The sequence below is a fragment of the Oryx dammah genome, unplaced genomic scaffold, assembly GCF_014754425.2.
Source record: "Oryx dammah isolate SB20612 unplaced genomic scaffold, SCBI_Odam_1.1 HiC_scaffold_26, whole genome shotgun sequence".
Classification (NCBI taxonomy): domain Eukaryota; kingdom Metazoa; phylum Chordata; class Mammalia; order Artiodactyla; family Bovidae; genus Oryx; species Oryx dammah.
The window spans coordinates 7328706-7354015 of NW_024070210.1; positions in this window are offsets into that span (position 1 = coordinate 7328706).

Sequence of the window (25310 nt, forward strand, 5' to 3'; positions counted from 1 at the left end):
CAGGAAACTAAGATAATGGCACCCAGTCCCATCACTACATGGCAAATAGATGGGGAAACAATGGAAACAGTGGCTGACTTTATTTTCCTGGGCTCCAAATCACTGCAGATGGTGATTGCAGTCATGAAATTAAAAGATGCTTACTCCTAGCAAGGAAAGATTTGACCAAGCTAGACAGCATATTAAAAAGCAGAGACATTACTTTGCCAACAAAGGTCCATCTCATCAAGGGTATGGTTTTCCCAGTGGTCATGTATGGAAGTAAGGGTTGGACTATTGTTTCTGGTCTTACGTTTAGATCTTTAATCCATTTTGAGTTTATTTTTGTGTATGGTGTTAGAAAGTGTTCTAGTTTCATTCTTTTACAAGTGGTTGACCAGTTTTCCCAGCACCACTTGTTAAAGAGATTGTCTTTAATCCATTGTATATTCTTGCCTCCTTTGTCAAAGACAGGTGTCCATAGGTGCGTGGATTTATCTCTGGGCTTTCTATTTTGTTTCATTGATCTATATTTCTGTCTTTGTGTCAATACCATGCTGTCTTGATGACTGTGGCTTTGTAGTAGAGCCTGAATGAAGTCAGGCAGGTTGATTCCTCTAGTTCCATTCTTCTTTCTCAAGATTGCTTTGGCTATTCAAGGTTTTTTGTATTTCCACACAAATTGTGAAATTAATTGTTCTAGCTCTGTGAAAAATACCGCCGGTAGCTTGATAGGGATTGCATTGAATGTGTAGATTGCTTTGGGTAGTATACTCATTTTCACTATATTGATTCTTCCGATCCATGAACACGGTATATTTCTCCATCTATTAGTGTCCTCTTTGATTTCTTTCACCAGTGTTTTATAGTTTCCTATATATAGGTCTTTAGTTTCTTTAGGTAGATATATTCCTAAGTATTTTATTCCTTTTGTTGCATTGGTGAATGGAATTGTTTCCTTAATTTCTTTTTCTACTTTCTCATTATTAGTGTATAGGAATGCAAGGGATTTCTGTGTGTTGATTTTATATCCTGCAACTTTACTATATTCATTGATTAGCTCTAGTAATTATCTGGTGGAGTCTTTAGAGTTTTCTATGTAGAGGATCATGTCATCTGCAAGCACTGAGAGTTTTACTTCTTCTTTTCCAATTTGGATTCCTATTATTTCTTTTTCTGCTCTGATTGCTGTGGCCAGAACTTCCAGAACCATGTTGAATAGTAGCTGTGAAAATGGGCACCCTTGTCTTGTTCCTGACTTTAGGGGAAATGCTTTCAGTTTTTCACATTGAGGATAATGTTTTCTGTGGGTTTGTCATATATAGCTTTTATTATGTTCAGGCCTGTTCCTTCTATTCCTGCTTTCTGGAGAGTTTTTATCATAAATGGATGTTGAATTTTGTCACAGGCTTTCTCTGCATCTATTGAGATAATCATATGACTTTTATTTTTCAATTTGTTAATGTGGTAAATTACATTGATTTATTTGTGGATATTTAAGAATCCTTGCATCCCTGGGATAAAGCCCACTTGGTCATGGCTGCCTTATGACCCAGCAATCCCACTGCTGGGCATACACACGGAGGAAACCAGAATTGAAAGAGACACGTGTACCCCGATGTTCATTGCTGCACTGTTTATAATAGCCAGGTCATGGAAGCAACCTAGATGTCCATCAGCAGATGAATAAATAAGAAAGCTGTGGTACATCTACACAATGGGGTATTATTCAGCCATTAAAAAGAATACATTTGAATCAGTTCTAATGAGGTGGATGAAACTGGAGCTGATTATACAGAGTGAAGTAAGCCAGAAAGAAAAACACCAATACACTATAGTAACACATATATATGGAATTTAGAAAGAGGGCTATCATTACCAGCAAAAGAGACACAGAAGCATAGAACAGTCTTTTGGACTCTGTGGGAGAGGGAGAGGATGGGATGATTTGGGAGAATGGCATTGAAACATGTATAATATCATATAAGAAATGAATCGCCAGTCTAGGTTCAATGCAGGATACAGGATGCTTGGGGCTGGTGCACTGGGATGACCCAGAGAGATGGTATGGGGAGGGAAGTGCGAGGGGGGTTCAGGATTGGGAACACGTGTACACCTGTGGTGGATTCATGTTGATGCATGGCAAAACAAATACAGTATTTAAAGTAAAAAAAGAAAAAAAGAGTTGGACTATAAAGAAAGCTGAGCGCCGAAGAATTGACGCTTTTGAATTGTGGTGTTGGAGAAGACTCTTGAGAGTCCCTTGGACTGCAAGGAGATCCAACCAGTCCATCCTAAAGGAGATCAGTCCTAGGTGTTCATTGGAAGGACTGATGTTGAAGCTGAAACTCCAATACTTTGCCCACCTGATGGGAAGAGCTGACTCATTTGAAAAGACCCTGATGCTAGGAAAGACTGAGGGTAGGAGAAGTGGATGACAGAGGATGAGCTGGTTGGATGGCATCACTGACTCGATGGACATAGGTTTGGGTGGACTCTGGGAGTTGGTGCTGGACAGGGAGGCCTGGTGTGCTGTGGTTTATGGGGTCACAAAGAGTAGGACATGACTGAGGGTCTGAACTGAACTCAACTGAACTGAATACATATGGATATTTTAAATGATAATATAATCTGTTTCTTCTATTGAACTAAATTTATTTTATATACTCTCATAAATATCTCCTATTATGATAGTTCTTAATAATGGAAAGCTTTTATGTGATCATTCTATCATATCTTTCTGCATAAAAATCTTCATAATTTGAAATTTAAATTTATGTGAAATGATGCCAAATTTAAAATTTTTTTAAATATTATTTTATTAGTACAATTGATGCAAAACATACATTAAAATGATAAATTATGATTAAATATGAAAAGGAAGACTATTTTTCAAATGCATCATTAATAAGCTTGGACTATATACATGGATATTGTTGACTTCATTTGTTAATATAGCCAATGGTGGCTTACTGTTTGTGTTTAGAATGAAGCTACTCTTTATTTACATAGATGTAAATGCAGAGAAAACTTATTGATGCAGATTATTAGATCAAAATGGAACGAATTTGTTATAACAATGCAATCAAGTTTTTGAACGTTTTTCCAAGTTATAAGCCAAAATAATGAGCATGATTTATCATCAAAAATATTTGTAATGATCTATCAAGAGATAATTGATGAGATTCTCCTTTAATAATGTTGAAGCAGATTGGAATCCATATTATTTGCAAAATAATTTGTTATCAATTCAGTAATGACACTTCTGTTCTCAGATTCTGAAAATTCTATCAAAAAAGCTTTATAAGATTTTATCAAATATCCTTTAATTATATCTCTGACTCTTTCACTTTAGAGCACCCCATTTAATAACTTAATAATGATGGAGTTGGTTTCACAATATACTTTTAACCTCATGATATACTTTGACAAAATATTTTACGTTATCATAAATTTAAATAATTTTTGTCAATACTTAATATTCTAGATATAGGTTATTCAATATAGAGGAATAATGTATAGATCTAAAGGAATCTTTATTGTTTATCTAATCAGATAAAACAAACACTTTCTCTTAAGGGAACAGTTTATTATACATTTCAATGGAAATAAACATAAACATTTTTGAAAGTATATAAACATATTTTATAAGACAGATGATGAAGTATTAAGTTATAGAGATAATATGTGACTATATTTTATTATAAATTACTGAATAGGCTTGTTTTTTATTACCTGGGTTATAATAAATTAATGCAAATGTGACTTAAATTTAAGTTATTTATGAAGTCAAAAGGTGATGTGATGCATAACTCAATATTCCTTCAGTAAATATGTAGCTTGAATGTGTTGGAAATTGGTTATTAATTACACACACATTTTCGGGGGCATATGTATAAGTATATATAAACATATACTTATATGTGTGAGTGTGTGTATATGTGTGCACATAAACACATATATGTATGTATATATCTGTGCACACCTTGTTTGTTGTATGTGTGTGTGTATATATATATATATGTACTACAAATATACCAAGTACATACGTATATAGACAGCTATATACCAAATCTCCTAGTTAAATTTTCTATTCATTTCATCAAAGATAAAAGCATATACTGCTAAAAATGGTTTGTCTGCCAATTATCGTTATAGCATATAATGAAAACTTTGTAAAGAAAAGACTGAAAGTATAAAATATTTTGTAAGATGAAAGATGAGGATTGAATTTCATTGAAATAAATATATCATGATATTTCAAAAACAATGTAACTGTCACTGTTTCTCACAGACATGTGTAAAATATTACATAACTTTTCTTCATGAGTTTTATCAAATGAATTTTTAAATGTTTGCTAGTCTGAAAATAAATTCAAAGTATATTTATAAGATTTAACATTATGATCCTATTTTGCTCTTTAGAACACATTTTTTTTTTTGTCATAATGATTTGTATCAATAAGTTTTGTGAAAAGTGTCTTTAAAAGCACTACATATTTGGGACAAAATGTTACTTTAGTCTTTATAGGTTAATTTAGAATATTTTAAGAGAGTAAATAGTTGCTGTGTACCTTTTGTGAGTTAAAACCAAAATCTACTTCTTACAGAACTGTTTCTGTCAAACTTAGGACAGATCCCAGTATAAACTAAGGCTATCTACTGTGTTTAACATAACCAACATTTGTTGGTTGGATCAAGACTTTTCAATTATATCTGAGGACTTCTGCACTCTTAATTTCCTTTTAAGTTAATTGTTTCAATGTAGGCAAAATGAGATTGCCAAGAACAGCAAAGTGATTGGTTTACATGCAGGACCTTCAGTTTTCTGAAGATCCTTATGCAGATGAAATGACTGCATCATCCTGAAAGGCAGGGTGAAATCAATACACTACTGTATGTTTCTTTCATTTTCAGTTCATATTAGTAATAATAACTTTCATGCAGGATCGTTCATGGAAATTAATGACTGGTTAGGGTTAATGGACCAAAGAACAACCCCTCCCAGGCCGTCATTAATCTCCAGGAATGTCGTATCCTGCAATTGCCATTGCTTAAAAAAAGCTTGCAAAGAGAATTCCAAGAGAAATGTCAGAGCTGGACTTGTCACTACAGAACAAATGGCAGCTTCGATTCCAAATAAATCTCCAAAGGAACAAATAATTTGTGTTTCAATTGTTCTGTTTCCTAAAATGCTGTGCAGCATTTACAACTTTTCAAGATGCCAATATAGATTGTATTTCTTCAGGATTCAGTGCTGGATGAAGCTGTCCTAAAGCGAAATTTCACCATAAGTAAAAAAAAAAAGTAGACAGCCCTTTAAGGAACTAATTTGCAATATTAGTTTTCTCTGCCTGCAAATAAACTCAGAAGGCCCTTAAGGCCAAACACCGATAAGATTAAAAAAGAAACCTGCACTGATGGAGTGCACTGAAATGATTTTACTGATAAAACAAAGGATTCTCCATTGCTTATCTTACTTATATCTGTCATGGTACAGAATTTCGTCATTTGGTTCTGACAACTATCATGCAGTTATGTCATATTATATCGATTTTCTCTTCCCTTAGACTGCCACTTCCAATTCCTTTCCCTGTACTGTTCCCTTCAATTACCTAAATGTTCCTGTTATCTGGGAATATGCTCAGCATTCTCTTCTTACTTTTACAAACCTAGTCCTTCAATTAAATTTTATAGGGTGAGGATTTGCCCCAGTCTAAACTAACCAATTGCCGGGAGAAATATCAATAACCTCAGATATTCACATTACACCACCCTTATGGCAGAAAGTGATGAGGAGCTAAAAAGCCTCTTGATGAAAGTAAAAGAGGAGAGTGAAAACGTTGGCTTCAAGCTCAACATTCAGAAAACAAAGATCATGGCATCCGGTCCCATCACTCCATGGGAAATAGATGGGGAAACAGTGGAAACAGTGTCAGACTTTATTTTTTTGGCCTCCAAAATCACTGCAGATGGTGATTGCAGCCATGAAATTAAAAGATGCTTATTCCTTGGAAGAAAAGTTATGACCAACCTAGACAGCATATTCAAAAGCAGAGACATTACTTTGCCAACTATGGTCCGTCTAGTCAAGGCTATGGTTTTTCCTGTGGTCATGTATGGATGTGAGAGTTGGACTGTGAAGAAGGCTGAGCGCTGAAGAATTGATGCTTTTGAACTGTGGAGTTGGAGAAGACTCTTGAGAGTCCCTTGGACTGAAAGGAGATCCAACCAGTCCATTCTAAAGGAGATCAACCCGGGTATTTCTTTGGAAGGAATGATGCTAAAGCTGAAACTCCAGTACTTTGGCCACCTCATGCGAAGAGTTCACTCATTGGAAAAGCCTTTGACGCTGGGAGGGATTGGGGGCAGGAGGAGAAGGGGACGACCGAGGATGAGATGGCTGGATGGCATCACTGACTCGATGCACGCGAGTCTGAGTGAACTCCAGGAGTTGGTGATGGACAGGGAGGCCTGGGGTGCTGTGATTCATGGGGTCGCAAAGAGTCGGACACGACTGAGCGATTGAACTGAACTGAACTGAAACTATCCTACTCCACCCAACAAACTCCTCTTTCAGTGATTTCAGTCTCAGTAAATGGGCATCATCCAATTCCACACCAGAGGTTATTTTCAAATTTTTCTCTCTCTCTCACTCTTTTTTTTTTTAACCAGGCCCTCCCAATTCTGTTTTCAGAATAGCATCTCAATTTCATCCACAGATTGTTAGTTACATAACCACCCCCAATCCAATGTGACATTGCCTTTTACATAGATTGATGGTTTTGTTCGTTTGCAATTGCCTTCTCTAGAGAGTAATCACTCCTTCTACTTAAAGGCAGAAGTCTTTTAACCTGCTACTTAAGACTTTTAGTTACCTGCTGCTTTCTTTTCATACAATTCATGCAATTTCATATGATTTATAAGTTCATCAATAATATGGCCTTCATCAATCAATGAAAAAGAGAAATAGGATTAATAATCTTTGGCTGTTTAGAAGTCTTATCTTTATTTACTGAGATGGACAGATGGTGGCTTTCTAGTTTTCTTGTAGAATCCTTTGCCCTTGAGACAAGGTGTGTGACTTGCTTCTTACCAAGAGAATATGGCAAAGACAACCGTATTATGTGATTAGGTGTAAGTAATCATGTTAAATGTGATTGTAGCATGTGTCTCCCTGGGAGATCCTCTCCTGTGCTCCCTTTAAAGAAAACTGTTAGGTTTTGCATTAGGTTGGTGCAAAAGTAACTGTGGTTTTGCACTGTGAAGTTTTGCCATTTGATAATGGAGTACATTCTTAAATAAATGTGGTTATGTTATACATCCTTTTAATGCACATTTCTTGCTTTATGTTTACTTGCTATTTATTTTATATGCATTGTCAACTATGAAATTATGTTAGACAAAAAGCAAATCTGAGCAATTTTATCATTCAAGTTCAAAATGGATCATAAAGCAGTGGAGACATCTTGCAACATCAACAACACATTTGGCCCAGGAACTCCTAATGAACATACAGTGCAGTGGTGGTTCAAGAAGTTTTGCAAAGATAGAGTCTTGAAGATGAGGACCATAATGGCTGGTCATTAGAAGTTGACCACGACCAATTCAGAGGATCATTGAAACTTATCCTCTTACAATTACATGAGAAGTTGATCAAGAACTTGATTTCGACCATTCTGTGGTAGTTCAGCATTTGAAGCAAACTGGAAAGACGAAAAACTCGATAAGTGGGTGCCTCATGAGCTGATGGAAAATCAAGAAAACCATCATTGTAAAGAGTTATTGTTTCTTATTTTATGCACAGTGATGATTAACTCAGTGCTTGGACTGAAAAGAAGCTCCAAAGCAATTCTCAACGCCAAATTTTCAGCAAAAAAAAAAAGGTACTGGTCACTGTTTGTTGGTATGTTGCCCTTCTGACCCATGACAACTTTCTGAATCCTGGTAAAATTATTACATCTGAGAAATATGCTCAGCAAATCGATGAGATGCACTAAAAACTACAATGCCTGCTGCCTGCATTGGTTAACAGAGAGGGCACAGTTCTTCTCTGCAACAATGTCCAGTTGCATAACCAATGCTTCAAAAGTTGAAAAATTGGGCTACAAAATGTTGCCTCATCTGCAATATTCACCTGACCTTTCACCAACTGACTACCACTTTGTCAAGATCTTAACAACTTTTTGCAGTGAAAATGATTCCACAACCAGGAAGAAGCAGAAAATTCTTTCCAAAAGTGTGCAGAATCCTGAAGTACAGGTTTTTTTTTGCTGCAGGAAAAAAACTAACTTATTTCTTGTTGGCAAAACTGTGTTGATTATAATGGTTCCTAGTTGATTAATAAAGATATGCTTAAGCCTATTTATGATGTTTTAAAATTCAGGGTCTGAAACAGCTATTATTTTTACACCAACATAATATTTTTGATCTGCATTTCCCTAATAATGTTGAGTATCTTTTCATACATCTGATAGTCTTTTGACCATCTCTATGTCTTCTTTGGGGCCTCCCAGGTGGCACTAGTGGCGAAGAATCTGCCTGCCTATTCAGGAGAAACCTGTTTGATCCCTGGGTCAGGAAGATTCCATGGAGTAGGGCATGGAAACCCACTCCAGTATTCTTGCCTAGAGAATTCCATGGACACAGGAGCCTGGCAGGCTACAGTCCATGAAGTTACAATGGGTTAGACACAACTGAAGCAACTTAGAATACATGCATGCATGCATATTTTTTCTGGAAAATGTCTATGTGGGTCTTCTACCCATTCATTGATTGGTTTGTTTGTTCATTTTGATATTGAGCTGTAAGGATTATTTATATGTTTTGGAAATTAATCACTTGTTAGTTGCTTTGTTTGCAGATACTCTCTCCCATTCTGGAGGTTGTCTTTTCCTTTTGTTCATGGTTTTCTTTGCCGAGCAGAAGCTTTTCATTAGATCCCATATGTTCATTTTTGTTTTTATATTCATTATTCTAGGAAGAGGGTCTCAAAAGATCTTGCTATGCAGGATAGCACAAGGAGCTCAGCTTGTTGCTCTGTGATGACCTAGAAGGGTGGAACAGGATGATGGGGTGGGAGGGAGGTCCAAGAGGGAAGGGTTATATGTATACATACGGCTGATTCACTTCATCGCACAGCAAAAAGTAACACAGCATTGTAAAGCAGCTATACCCCGATGAAATAAATAAGGAAGCCACTGTGTTGTGAGCTGTGCATTGAATAGAACCAGGTGCCAAAGGCCTGAGGGAGACCTCTGACCTGCAGCCAGCAAGAAACTTAGATCTTCAGTGTAGTGGCCTATAAGAAACTGAATTCTGCCAACAATCACAAGAGCTTGGAAACAGATTGTTCCCACATAACCTAGGAAAGCCCTCAGATGAGAATGAGAATCAATTCTTGGCAAACACCATGATCGCAGCCTTCCAGGGAGCCTAGCCAAGTTATGCCTGGATTCCTTACTCAGAGAGACTCTGAGATAATAAATATGGGTTGTTTTATGGTACTAAATATTTGGTCATTTGTTATGTATCAATAGAAAATTAATACACTCACTCTATTTAGGAATGCATGTTCTAGTGCTTTTCAGAGTCCAAAATAAACATTTTGAGTAAATATGTAAAGTTGGGTGTCAAGAATACACAGCAGAAGGCCATTTCTTATAAATCAAACACACAAACACACTGACAGAGAACAAAAATGTGATTTTTCCCTTTTAAACTGTTTTCAATAATGACAGAGGAAAGTGTTAGCTAAAAAGATGAAGCATGAATGTGGAAATAAAAAATAGTACTTCGAGGAGAAAAAAAGAAAAAAAAACGATAATTAGAATAAAAGGGAAAAACAAAAGAAAATTTATCAAGCAGACAGAGTAGAGAGAAGATAGATGGGAAACCCCAAAGGATCTTTGAAAAGAAAGAAAAGAAGAAGCACTTACCCTAAGTGGGGTGAAATTACAGAGACGGATCATTCAGAACCCTGGCTATTCATACACAGGACAAACTATTTATCCCTGGGAGCTGAGAGCCCTGTTACAGCCTGTCAGTTTACAGCTGAACTCTAATGGTTAATGTGTTAAATGACTTTTTACAGATGGGGAAACTGAGTCCCCCCCCCCACCGAATTTAATTTTCTTTAAACCATATAGCTTACAGTTGGCAGGGCCAGAATTCAAATCAGATTTGACTTCCTTCATATATATCAGTCTATTACCTTGATTTCTACTTTGAATTTCAGAGTAACTGATTACACAGCTTGATTGATATATCGAAACAATTACTCATTAAGGGAAAATGCTTCTATGTTAATGAAACAGTTTCTCCTTTAAACATAAAATGCAATATTTGAAGTGGCTTTTGTTCAGCGTTTTGAATTCATATGCCTTTTCAAAGTAAATTCTTAAAGATTTACAAAGTGTTAAGCCTCAATCGGATGAGAACATTAATTTCTAGGTCTCAACACATCCTATATCAAGCTTCTGTCTAGAAGTTGGCAGCTTTTTACCTTACACACCAAGTTAACACCTAATTATCTCCTCATCATGAGAATGGGAAAGTTATCATGACAACTGATGGAAGAAGTCAACTAAATGAATACATCCTGTAAAATTCAGTGATGAGAAGAGACATTCAATTCGGTCTTGAGGCTGAGACAGTCCAAAGGCTAATTTAGATCATCATCTACACTTTTTAAATCCTGAGTGTCCACAGATTTCCTAGCTCATTTCAGTGGCATTGGAAGACCCAAGATATAAATGACAGCAAAGAAAAAATAAAAGTGAAAATGAGAAAAATAAAACATTGGACTTTTATAGCATCTCCAGATTATTACCAAATTCCTGAAGTTTGTGTTATCACTATTGTCTAAGGATACTGCAACTATTCAGGTAACAATATTACAAATGTATTGATTTGTTTAAGGTCAAATATATATCTAATTAGAATATTGCTTTTGTTTTCATCTATACTGTCTTCTGTGTGGAGGAAAGAAGAGGTGTATTGAAATAAAAAAAAAGACAAGAATAGAAAAATAGAGAGATGGTGGCTGATTCTGTGCACTGCATACACTCTACTATGCCCTGAGATCTCCACTGAATTATGTAGGTTTAACCCAAACATAGCTGGCAGATAACTGTGATATAATAAAAATATTATAAAAAATTAGGTTGATTAGAGGTCTGACACTGGCATCCAATAATTGCATGACCACTAAAAGATTTTTTTAACTTTGCATCTATTTTCACCTCTTGGAAATTATACTTCCAGAAAAACAAAAATAACTGAGATAACGAATATGACAATGTCCAGTACATCAGCATCACTCAACAGACAATTTTGGAATGTTAATTAATCTGATCTTGACTCAAATTCATATGAGCAAAGCCTCAATCATGTTGTATTTAATATAAATGCCTTCACGTGATGCAACTTATAACTACTGTACTATACTTGTCATTTATTTTAGATTCCTTTATTACGAACTCATAATATGCTCCTTAAAGGAGCAAATCTTACTGAAGAACAAAAACAGATGGTAAATGTACCATTCTGTGTTTTCCAAGAGATTATGGTCTAACTGAGGAGAGCACAACGATATTGTTAGTGGCTTTGTTCTAGGTGCAAGACATCTTCAGACAAAGGAAAATTTAAAGGCACCAGTGTAACCAAGTCCTGGCATAAATTGTTTGGAAGATATTAGATAAGCAGAGAAGAGAAAGTAAAGCATTACCAATGCAACAGGATTGGGTAGAAAATGGAGATGTCATTCAGTTCAGTTCAGTCGCTCAGTCGTGTCCAACCCTGAGACCCCATGGACCGCAGCACACTAGGCCTCCCTGTCCATCACCAACTCCCAGAGTTCACCCAAACTCATGCCATCTAGGGAGGATATTAATATTCAGTGAGAATTTATGGGCACTAAACACATCATCTGTAAGAAACACAGGAACTATTTTCCAAGTAATCATTTCAAAATTAACGCACACATGAGGAATCTAGAAAACTGGTCCAGATGAACTTACTTTCAGGGCAGGGAGAGAGATGCACACGCAGAGGAGGGATGTGTGGACACAGGGTTGGGGCGTGAACTAGGAGACTGGGGTCGACGCATTTACATTCGTGTATGAAATAGATAGCTGGTAGGAACCTACTGCATAGCACAGGGAGCTCACCTCCGTGCTCTATCGTGCTTTAGGTGACTTTGAAGGGATGGGAGGGATGGAAAAGGTGGGATTGGGGGGAGATGTATGTATACATATGGTTGATTTGCCTTGTTGCAGAGCAGAAACTAACACAACGCTGTAAGGCAACGATACTCCAATTAAAAAACAAAAAAACTGTGAAGAGCAGGCATGCTTTCATTATTCAAAATAACTTTTATGATAGTTATTGCCTTCAACATTTTATATGTAACACAGTGTGACATGGAGCGGCAGACTGGCTCCAAATCAGGAAAGGAGTACGTCAAGGCTGTATACTGTCACCCTGCTTATTTAACTTATATACAGAGAACATCATGAGAAATGCCAGGCTGGATGAAGCACAAGCTGGAATCACGATTGCCAGGAGAAATATCAATAACCACAGATATGCAGATGATACCACCCTTATGGCAGAAAGCGAAGAAAAACTAAAGAGCCTCTTGATGAAAGTGAAAGAGGAGAGTGTGAAAAAGTTGGCTTAAAACTCAGCATGCAGAAAACTAAGATCATGGCATCCTGTCCCATCACTTATTGGCAAATAGATGGGGAAACAGTGAGAGACTTTATTTGGGGGGGGAGCTGCAAAATCACTGCATATGGTGCATGCAGCCATGAAATTAAAAGACACTTGCTCCTTGGAAGAAAAGCTATGAAAAACCTATACAGTGTATTAAAAAGCAGAGACATTGGTTTGCTGACAAAGGTCTGTCTAGTCAAAGCTATGGTTTTTCCAGCAGTCATGAATGGATGTGAGAGTTGGACCATGAAAAAAGCTGAGTGCCAAAGAATTAATGTTTTTGAACTGTGGTGTTGGAGAAGACTCTTGAGAGTCCCTTGGACTGCAAGGAAATCAAACCAGTAATCCTATAGGAAATCAGTCCTGAACATTCATTGGAAGGGCTGATGTTGAAGTTGAAACTCCAATACTTTGGCCACCTGATATGAAGAACTGACTCATCTGAAAAGGCCCTGATGCTGGGAAAGATTGAAGGCAGGAGCAGAACTGAATGACAGAGGATGAGATTGTTGATGGCATCACCGACTCGATGGACATAAGTTTGAGCAAGCTCCAAGAGTTGATGATAGACAGGGAAGCCTGGCATGCTGCAGTCCATGGGGTCACAGAGAGTTAGACATGACTGAGTGACTGAACTGAACACTGACCTAGAAAATCTCTGACCCTATGGTTATGGACAAGATTGCCTCCACAACGCCCTAGGTAATTCTTCAGCTTCTCCATGTTCTTATCTCAAAACCCCCTCTGCTCCTGTTTTGGGCTGTCATATGCTGGCCCTGTACTACACTGTCACAACACAAACATGAATTCTTCTTTCTACCAACTATCACTAAAATCCAGTCATACAAAATGCTGTCAGTTTAGTTGCTTTATTGCTCAGACTTCAGAAAAGTTGGAGGGGGGTGCACAGGGAGCATTACAACTTTCCCCACTCACCTGCTCCCTTTTCTCTGTCTCATACACTCCACTTCAGAAGCCATGTACAGTCCATTCTTGTTCTCATGAAAAGTAACCTCACTTTCTTGGAAACTTGATCAGACATCCTACATCCCAGATAGAGTCAACTGTCTACAGTTTATGAAAAAACGTTTTCAAGCTCTGTTGTTCAAGTATCAGAACATATTGTGAAATATTTTGAAATGGGCAAAAATTTTAGAGTACCAGAATATTCATTGTAAGGACTGATGCTGAAGCTGAAACTCCAATACTTTGGCCACCTGATGTGAAGAACTGACTCTTTGGAAAACACCTTGATGCTGGGAAAGATTGAAGGCAGGAGGAGAAGGGGACGAGAGAGGATGAGATGGTTGGATGGCATCACCAACTCAATGGACATGAGTTTGAGCAAGCTCTGGGAAATGGTGAAAGACAGGAAAGCCTGGTGTGCTTTCCATGGGGTTGACAAGAGTTGGATATGACTGATCAACTGAACAACAATAATGATATCCTGTATAGCTTACCTTTTATAACACCTCATTTTTCATTGCTCTTGAGCCATTTGAAACTCTTCAAGTTGTAGAGACCCGATAATAATGAAAGTAATTTCAGTTCATACAAATGCAAAAGTTCTCTCTGGTATAATGTTGTTGAATATTACCCTATAGAAATTGACTGATTGTCATAAATTCATTGTCAGAATTCCTGATTGCCTAAAAGTGTATGTTCTTTGAGGTTCCTTCTGAAATATCTATGGTATCTTACTGTTTCCAGATGTGGGTTTGATCTCTGTGTCAGAAAGACCCTCTGGGGCATGGCATGGCAACCCATTCCAGTATTCTTGCCTGTAAATCACATGAACAGAAAAGCCTGGTGCGCTATAATCTATGGGGTTGCAAAAGAGTTGGACAAAACATAGTGACTAAATAACAAGGACTTATTGTTTCTCTCATTAACTAATGACATTAAAATAATTGGCACAAATTTAAAATTTTTTTTTAAGTTACATTACCTTTTTGAAATCTGCTCAATAAAATTTAGCTTCCCATAATATCTTCCTGGGTGGCTCAGAAGTTAAAGAATCTGCCTGCAATGTGGAAGATCTGGGTTTGATCCCTGGGTCAGGAACATTCCCTAGAGGAGAGCATGGCAACCCACACCAGTATTCTTGCCTAGAGAATCCACATGGAGAGAGGAGCCTGGTGGGCTATAGTCCATGGGGTTGCAAAGAGTTGTACATTACTGAGCGACTAACATTTTTCTTTCTAACACAAAGTTATAATTCTGACAGTGCATATGACTTGAGATTTTATGGGCTAAATGTATTACATTTGAAAGAATATTTACTCATTTAATGATAATCATAGAAGTTTTTTATGTCTTTTATATGTTTTTATGCCACCAGGCTTTTCTGTTCATGGGATTTCACAGGCAAGAATACTGTTGTGGGCTGCTGTGTCCTCCATCATGGAGTCTTGCTGGTGCAGGGGTCAAACCCCCATCTAGAAACGGTAATACACCAGAGAAGGTGGACATTACATTAAACTTGTAGAGGTTTACCTACACGGAGCTGTAGACAGGAAGGAAGAAAGAGCCACCCTCTTATAAAAGATTAAGAGGCACATCAGGCAATTCATCCTACTAAGTACCTGCCAGAAGTTTCTGGTGAGCATTTATGGGTTTTATGTTAATTACATTTTGCTAAATGTATATATATATATATATATATACTTTGCAAAAGAGTAAAACAAGTCTGGTATTAGATATCTCCTCTAGCCATTGTATTTCACAGAATGTATTCATTAATTGACTTTTTCCATCAAATATCATGATAACCTTCCCATTCTTCACAATAAAAAAATAGTTGTATTTTAACCTGGTGAAAGAGGTAAAAAGTTGTTAGCCTTTAGAGGAAATCTTGAAGTAAGATGCATAGGGGAACTAAAAATTAAATGTTCTTTCCTCTTTGTGGTTTAACATTTTGCATTCTCTACAAATAAAAGACTTGAATTTATCAAAAATACTTTATCTCCTCATTCATTCATTTATTCAGTCACTCAAGTTTTATTAATTATTTTATGCCACAGGATTCACTTGGGGTTGGGATAAACAGATAAATAAAAAGTTTGTTTAGTTCTAGCCAAGGTCCTCATGAATCAATAAATATAATTAGCTAACTAATAAGAGGGTTAAATTCTGTCTTTGCATATTACAAATTGCAGCGTCTTGGGTCCTTTACATAATTTAACAATTAATGTTTAATTTGTAAAATGAAGATCTTTATCTTAACTCCTTTGGACTTTTATGAAGACTAAATACTGAGCAACTACCTGACACATAGTAGGTGCCTAATCTTCTATAGCTTTTCTAGATGATGTACTGCTGTTCCAGGGGAAAATGTCAGGGAAATTGAGTAGAGAGTGATTTAGTAATAAGTAGAATCATGGGCAATGGCACTCCACTCCAGTGTTCTTGCCTGGAGAACCTCAGGGACGGGGGAGCCTGGTGGGCTGCCGTCTATGGTGTTGCACAGAGTCAGACACGACTGAAGCGACTTAGTAGTAGTAGTAGTAGTAGTAGTAGTAGTAGTAGTAGTAGTAGTAGTAGTAGTAGTAGTAGAATCATGGGGGGCGGGGGTTGCTTCCCTGATAGTTCAGCTGGTAAAGAATCTGCTTGCAATGCAGGAGACCCTGGTTCAATTCCTGGATGGGGAAGATCCCCTGGAGCCTGGGAGGCTACAGACAGGACTGAGTGACTGAGCACCGAACAGCAGCAGAATCATGGGACTCTTCATCAGGGTAATGATACTTGATCTAGATTTTCAAGAATAAGTTATATTTTCTAAGCAATGCAATTACACATGGCAGTACATAGAAGGTGTGAGATTTCAACAGTCAGGTACACTAATCTATTCAGAATTTAAAAGCAAAGTGAAATAAAAGAAATCAAAACAAGCACATACTATTATTTGGGGTAATTAAATTTTTAAAATTCCAGTAAATTATTAAATTTACTAAACTTAAAATAAACTATGACCATAATTTTCAGATCTTTTGTGCATTTCTTAACATGAAATTTACCCCCCAGAAAATTTCAGTATATTGAAACATACTTTGATTTTTTTTATGGTTGTATCTGCTTATGTCTTTAAACCAAACAATACCAACAGATATGTGACTCATAAATTTTAGAAGAGAGCTTTTGAATTTCTTTTATAAGAAAGGAACTAGTGGAGATGAGCAATCCAATCAAGATCATTAGGGAGTTTACTCAAGAGAATATTCCCCAGGAAAAGTGTGTAACAGAATTGTTTGTAATACCAAAGAGCTGCAACAACCCAAACACTCACTGAGAAAAGAATGACTACATAGAAATGAAGCCATATAACAGCATTCCATTTAGAACTGAAAATAAATGAACTATAACTACATAGTTAAATCTCATATAGTTAAAAGTGTACAAAGTAGGTCAATGAAGATACATTATAGCATTTCACAGTTTAGTAAAGTACAAAACAAGCAAAAAAAAATTATATACTCCCTGTGAATAGAAGGGACTATTTTTTCGTAATTTCTAAATTGCACTCACTTTTGCTAGTCACACAGAGTTTATGGTTGTAAATTCTGAAGAAAGGAATGAGTGGAGGGACAGTTAGGATGAATGTCAGGAAGCAACAGAAGAGTGGGGTCTGGGGAAGGCCAGAGTTTTAGATGTGATGGTAATCTACATGCATGAGTCTGTGCAAGAACTAAACGCCCTTTAGGAAACCTTTCATTTTTAAGCATAAGTTAACGTAAGCATGGGTTGAGGTAATCTTCTTATAATTTATATGGAAAATTCCAGGCAATTTCAAGCTTTATTTTTGTGGTCTCAGATGACCAATGTAAATTTCTCCTTAAATCAGAAATCTTCTTTTTTTTTTTAATAGAAAAAGAAGCAACTAAGCTAATAACCGATTGCTTGAAGGTGACTTAAAAGTTATTGAACGGTGAGCTGCATTTTACAATTTACGAACTATTTTTACATACTGAGATAGTTAGAAACCCCCACTGTGTATCTGTCTAAACCTGTTCTAGGTATGTAGGCTTTAGAGTTTTGTCGTCACTCAAAGGTATGAAAATTAATGAAGAGGACAATCACACCTGTGCTGATCACAATATCAGGGAAGCTTAGATTGCAAAACATTGCTTAACTTGGACAGTTATCAACTTGGTGCTTTCTAAATAAACCTGATCTCAAGTCATGCAGACTGTTGAAAGAAATGCATATTTAGGAATCACAAGTAAACCAGTGTGTGATGGTTCATAGTAAGTGGCATCTTGCTTAGGCTATTGTGTCCAGGTTTTTTTTTTTTTTTTTTTTGGTCAAATACTAGCCTAGAGGCTGCTGTAAAGGTATTTCTGGATGTGATTAACAATTTATTTACTTTAAGTGAAGATAATGTGGGGGGATCTTATCCACTCACTTGAAAGTTTTAAGGGTAAAAATTAAGGTTTCCATATGAAGAAGTAATTTTACTTCTAGACTGCAACATTTAAACTCATTTTGAATTTCCAAGCTGCTGTCTTGCCCTACAGATTTTGGACTTAAGACCACAGAATCAAATCTACTCAGAACATCCAAACCCTGTCCTGCCCTACAAATTTCAGACTTTCCAGTCACACAATCCTGTGGGCCAATTCCTTAAAATAAACCTTTCTCTTTATCGACATCTCTATTAACTGATGCATGTCTATATCTTTACATTCGATTGGTTCTGTTCCACTGAGAAGCAGAGTCCTAATACACAATGTAATGCACTTAACAAGTAGGTCAATTTTTAAAATCCAGAGTTTGAAATAAGACAGACTTGACAAGAATCTTTTAGAATAAACTAACTCCTTAAGATGTTGTATAGAGTAAGAGAAAGTGTAAAATGGAGGGAATTATAATTCAGTACTCCTTTATCAGATAATCACAATGGTGTGGTCACTCACCTAGAGCCAGACATCCTGGAATGAGAAGTTAAGTGGGCCTTAGGAAGCATCACTATGAACAAAGCTAGTGGAGGTGATGGAATTCCAGTTGAGCTGTTTCAAATCCTAAAAGATGATGCTGTGCAAATCCTAACAGATGATGCTGTGAAAGTGTTGCACTCAATATACCAGCAAATTTGGAAAACCCAGCAGAGGCCACAGGACTGGGAAGGTCAGTTTTCATTCCAATCCCAAAGAAAGGCAGTGCCAAAGAATGCTCAAACTACTGCACAAATGCACTCATCTCACACGCTAGCAAAGTAATGCTTGAAAGTCTCTAAGCCAGACTTCAACAGTACACGAACTGTGAACTTCCAGATGGTCAAGCTGGTTTTAGAAAAGGCAGAGGAACCAGAGATCAAATTGTCAACATCCACTGGAGAAGGGGACGACAGAGAATGAGATGGCTGGATGGCATCACCGACTCGATGGACATGAGTTTGTGAGAACTCCGGGAGTTGGTGATGGACAGGACAAGCTCAACATTCAGAAAACGAAGATCATGGCATCCAGTCCCATCATTTAATGCAAATACATGAGGAAATAGTGGAAATGTGACAGACTTTATTTTCTTGGGCTGCAAAATCACTGCAGATGGTGACTGTAGCCATGAAATTAAAAGACACTTGCTCCTTGGAAGAAAAGCTATGAAAAACTTAGATAACATATTCAAAAGCAGAGACATTACTTTGGCAACCAGGGTCCATCTAGTCAAGGCTGTGGTTTTTCCAGTGGTCATATATGGATGTGAGAGCTGGATCATAAAGAAAGCTGAGTGCCGAAGAACTGATGCTTTTGAACTGTAGTGTTGGAGAAGACTCTTGGGAGTCCCTTGGACTGCCGGGAGATCCAACCAGTCCATACTAAGGGAAATCAGTCCTGAATATTCATTGGAAGTACTGGTGCTGAAGTTGAAACTCCAATACTTTGGTCACCTGACGTGAAAAACTGACTCATTTGAAAAGACCCAGATGCTGGGAAAGATTGAAGGTAGGAGGAGAAGGGGATGACAGAGGATGAGATGGTTAGATGGTATCACCAACTCAATGGACATGAGTTGGGTAAACTCCAAGAGTTGGTGATGGATAGGGAAGCCTGGCATGCTGCAGCCCATGGGTTCGCAAAGTGTCAGACACTACTGAGCGACTGAACTGAACAGAACTCCTTTGACATCTGTGTCACTAACTAGCTGTATGACATTCACCCATCCTCACCTAAGTATATTCATCTATAAATTGACAAAATTAGATGATCTCATCTCCACAGACTCTTGTTCTAAACCATGTAATCTCTGTTAGTCCATCAATTTCAGTTACCATCTCAGAAGGACTGAAGTGAACAAAGTCTTTTCCAGGCATGGCAGGCATAGGCAGAAAACTGACACAGTAGAGAGATTTGCTAAAGATAAAGTAAGAAATGGGCTTTCAGGGATTTGAAGTCTATACTGAGGAATGCATAGGTATCTGAAACAAATTTGATTGGTTCATTAACGTGATATAAACCATAAAAACCCTGGAAACACTTGGCCCCAGATGAAATGTGTTGTTTGTTTGTTTGCCAGTCTCGTGAGTCAGTCTTGGCTTCCTCTATGATCATGTTGCTGTCCAGAATGTATGGATCTGTAACTCTATTCCTGCTCTGATTCCTGTCAGACTCTGACCTTATTGGGCATTTGTACCTCTAACTTCACAAGGACTTTGGTCAGAAATCTTATATTTCTCCCAAAATGTGACTTTTTTCAAGAACGGTGATGAAAGTCTGCTATGCCCAATACTTGTGTTCTTAACTTCATTTTTCAGAGATAGATGATGTGTCTAACATGACCCAGTGACCTGGGGTTTAAAGACTTAGGGAAAAATGCATGAATATGAATGCTAAATTTACCTTTTGAACTAATGAAAATAATGTTAACTTAGTTGTTCCTCATGATGATGTAGATATAATAGTAGTCATAATAAAAATGAAAGCAAAGTGGTCAGATACAGTATGTAGACAGGATTAATGTTACTGAAATTTAGGCAAATGGATAGACCTTGGCTACTATCACAGAATACCTTCTCATATGTTAGACTAGTTCTTGGAAATATTGCAATATCTGATGTCCATATTAGTGGAGCCACAGACCTGGCTCCTTCTTCTTCAGATAGAATCATATTCTTAAAGTGAATGAAATGAGAGTTTAGGTCCTGATGAAATGGGCCATGTCTTTTGTATCATACTACTCACTGTTGCTGTTTTATTAGTGCCAACAGATCTGGGATTCAAAGTGTGAACTCTATAGAAAATGTACCTGTCCCTCCCCAGACCTACTGAAAGTTAAACAGTGGGGCTGGAGCCCAGAAATCCCTGTTTTCCCAAATCCTCCAGGAGATTCTCATTATGTTAGACCTTGAGAACCGCTGCTGTGGACTAACAGACTGATTTACATCTGAATCCACTCTATCAACAAAAGCTCTTATTAAACATCTACAAAGAGACAGACTTTCCTGTCTTCCATGTGCATCTAAATGTAGAATCTTGCATTACAACAGGGCAAAACCACCAATCAAATAAACAAGCACAAATAACTAAATGGAGGGATTCCAAAATGTGCCTGTGGAAAGCAACGGATGTGTATTGGTTGGAAATAGTGTTTACGGTGTGAGACCTCTGGTGAAATTGAGGCTTCTTCTCCTGTGATCTTACACTATGATTTAAGCTGTTTGATATTTATTCATCTTAGACTTCCAGAGGCAGCTAGAGTGAAATCAAAGCATTACAGACATCATTAGACACAGCAGACCTAATCTATGTAATTCCAATGTTTCTATTACTGCTTTATCTTTATATATCTTCATTACCACCCACTAGTTCAAACACTTAGCTGTAAGGGGTTGAGAAGAAGGCATTTATTAAATTCAAAAACAAATATTAGGTAGTTAGAATTCATGCAGGGGGAAGAAAAAAACAGATAAAAGGCCATTTGGTGTCTTGATTAAAATTAAGCAGAAATAATGGAATGTCTGGAGGAAGAAATAATATAAGCACATAACACTCATCTATACTCAAGTTGCATAACAATGTGACCCCACTTTTCATTGATTTGCCATTTTAGGCACAGGGAACAATTTAGAAAGATCAAAACTATTACCACATACCAAAGATAATACTTCAAGCCCTTGATTCAAAATCTTTAATGTTTTCAAACAACCATAATTAAAAGTCCACCTACCTTCAATTCTAGAAATCATTTCATAATGCAAACTTAATTGGCTGTTATTAGCAGGACTGACTTAAGTAGCTTGTTGCGGCTATGATGAGTTTATCTATTATGCTCGTAATTAGGACTCCCACAGCCAGCAAACCCAGAGGGGCTCAGAGCTCATAGCCTGCCCCTGCTGCCAGGCCACTTATACATTCTTCAATCATCAAATTGCTATTCCTGCCATCACCAAGAGGCACCACCTTCAACTTTCCCTTTTATATTTTTAATCTACCATGTGGATTAATTTGCTTTCTGAAAACATCAAGGGCTAAAGGTTTTACGCATGAGTATGTTTGCTTTTCTCAGAAGAATGTCATTTGCTAGGAGATTTTGGAGCTAGGAAGTTGGGGACAGGAACTACTGCCTTATTAACCTCAGACATTGGGAAGACAGGCATCTTCTGAAATGTGGGTTTTTGAGGATACGTTTTCCGATATTATTATTGTGAAGGTGATGATGATGATTGTAAGTAAATTTATTTATACCTCCACATATCTTACAAAGTCTCCCTTTCTACCTTTGGATCTCCTCTGGGAATAGGTAAAGCCTATTCTTTTTCTTTTTTTTTTTTTGGTATGGAAACACAAAAGACCCTGGATAGCCAAAGCAAACCTGAGTAAGAAAAATGGAGCTGGAGGAATCAACTTTCTTGATTTCAGACTACATTACAAAACTGATTCCTTCAGCTCTGGATTCCAGTGGGAAGCTAGGCTATAGGTCTGCTCAAAGTCATGCATTTTTTAGGAATAGCTTATATACACTAGCCAGAAAAGCTTCAAGGATCAATTCGAATGTTACTCAGACGCTTATGAAGACTGCTGTAAACGGCTGCGTTGAGGTTTATCACTTGCTGAGCCTGCTTGGATGCTGCACCTAGTAACAGTGTTACTTTTTTTTTTTTTTTTCCAGCAAATAGGAAGCCTGAAGAAACCCTGATTCCAAGCTGTAACCCATGAGTTTGTCCATTTTGTAAAAGCTATCAGGTACAATTTTGTAAAAAATGTTAAGAAGGCAATTTATACACTGAGCTAAACTTACATATGCTCAGTGGGTGTCTTAGAGCAGCTCTTCCTCTTGCAGCATTGCGATCTCAGACATTTTATTCAGTCTACATTTGCCTCAGTTTCTTCACCTATAATAAAGGGATAGTTCAAATCATAGGACACCTGCCAGAATTAAATGGTATAATTCATAGGATTCACAAAGCCTGACACAAAGTGTATTTGCAAAAAGTATTAGGTTTCCTTCATCTATTAACAAGAATTAGCAAATTATACCCTGAGATAACAGTTAGGATGCATTTCCTAACACCAGCAAGTCTGATTGTTGCTATCGTAACTACTTCAATGCAGGGGAATTGAAGGCCTGCAGAGAAAAGGACATGTTAATCTTGGCCAACAGATGAATGTCTGCAGGAGAAATATAGTATGTAGTTAAAAAAAAGAACAAGGTTAGAAATAAGCTTATGCTACGCTATGCTAAGTCGCTTCGGTCTTGTCCGACTCTGTGCGGCCCCATAGACGGCAGCCCACCAGGCTCCCCCATCCCTGGGATTCTCCAGGCAAGAACACTGGAGTGGGTTACCATTTCCTTCTCCAATGCATGAAACTGAAAAGTGAAAGTGAAGTTGTTCAGTCGTGTCCAAGTCTCAGCGACCCCATGGACTGTAGCCTACCAGGATCCTCTGTCCATGGGATTTTCCAGGCAAGAGTACTGGAGTGGGGTGCCATTGCTTAACATGCTATTATTTAAGGGTTATTCCTAGTAAATCCTACCCTCTCAGGTCAGCTCACACTCATCTTTCTCAGACAGGATTCCCCCTACCAAGATGTGTTGTTGAAGCTTAGTTGCTAGTGCTGCCTGACTCTTTGTAAACTGATGGACTATAGCCCGCCAGGCTCTTCTCTTTATGGGATTTCCCAGGCAAGAATACTGAAGAGGATTGCCATTTCCTCCTCCAGGGGATCTTCCTGACCTAGGGGTCAAACTGGGTCTCCTGCATTGCAGTTAGATTCTTTACCTCTGAGCCACCAGGGAAGACCCTATCAAGAAATACATCTATAAAATTGTTTGGAAGGTTTCTTTTTAACACGGAATGATTCACATAACTGAAAATTAGTCAAGAATGAATGAATCCACCTCAAGGAAGGGGTGCCATGGAGCTATTTCATAATTGTTACACTCTATTGTGACTATCATTTTGTGAGTCACACTATTCTGACAATAATTCCAAACTTATTTCCCATGACATGATTGAGGTTTTTAAAGCTGTTGTTCCTGGTCCTGTTTTTCCTCTGTTCAATTTCTGATGACCTTTTGTCTCTTTTATTCTGTCTGTATATCACAGCTTTCTATGCTGGAATGTCACCTCTTTGTATCAGAGCCCTGACTGCTTTTCTTCAAAAAAGAAAAATAATCCTTTGCTTACATACTTAATTAAAAGTTCCCTCTAAGTACCACGTTTTTATAAATCCTATTGTTAAGGAGGGGTCACTTCTCTCCTATACACTCTGAAAACTGCCTGGCACTATTTACTTTTAGGCTAGAATTTCTCGTTTGCTTGCTTGTTTTTAAGCTTGCTTTTGGATTGCTTTTCTTCACTTTCTTGTTTCCCTCCACTTTCCCTCCTTCCTCCCTTTATCCGACTGTTCATTCAGTCCAGGGCTCTATCTTTCATACAATACTGGGTGCATTGCAGGAATCAACTTGCTGCCCCTTTGTGATACATGATTTTCCGTTTAATCTGAACAGTCTGTATTCTCTGATTAGGTCCTCTTTGTTCTGACCCCTTATTCTTATTCAAAACATAAGAACCTTTTCTTTTCTTTTTTTTTTTTTTTTTTTTGGTATGTGGAGGAGAAAAATTTTGATCCTGGTAGGGGTACTTGATTACTGTCCAAAGTCACAAGATTGAGCCTTGCTGGAGTTTCAACTCCTAAAATATTTAGAGCTAACTGTCATGTGGGCAACAGGGTCAAGAAAAAGGGTCTTGTTACGTTAAATTCTCCCCCTTATCGCTGGCCAACTACTGAAATATTAGGTAAGGAGAAATATACAGTATTTGTTATATCTCTTAGACAAGTCATCTTCCACAAATTACACAGTAGCATACAATCTTTAATAATGACAATATTAATAATAACAAAGTGTTCAAGTGAACTCTTACAAGTATCTTGTCAAATTTAAATATATGTGTGTATATGTATGTGTGTGTGTGTGTGTGTATATATATATATATATATATCCATTAGCTTATTTAATTAAAAAAAATCCATAGACTAAGGGCATAGACATACTGAGGTTAAAGCATCTGTCTAGCAAATGGTAAAGCCAAGACTTGAACACAACTAGTGTAACACCAGGAGCTTCCTGGGTAGCTCAGCAAGTAAAGAATCACTTGTAGTGCAGGAGACCCCAGT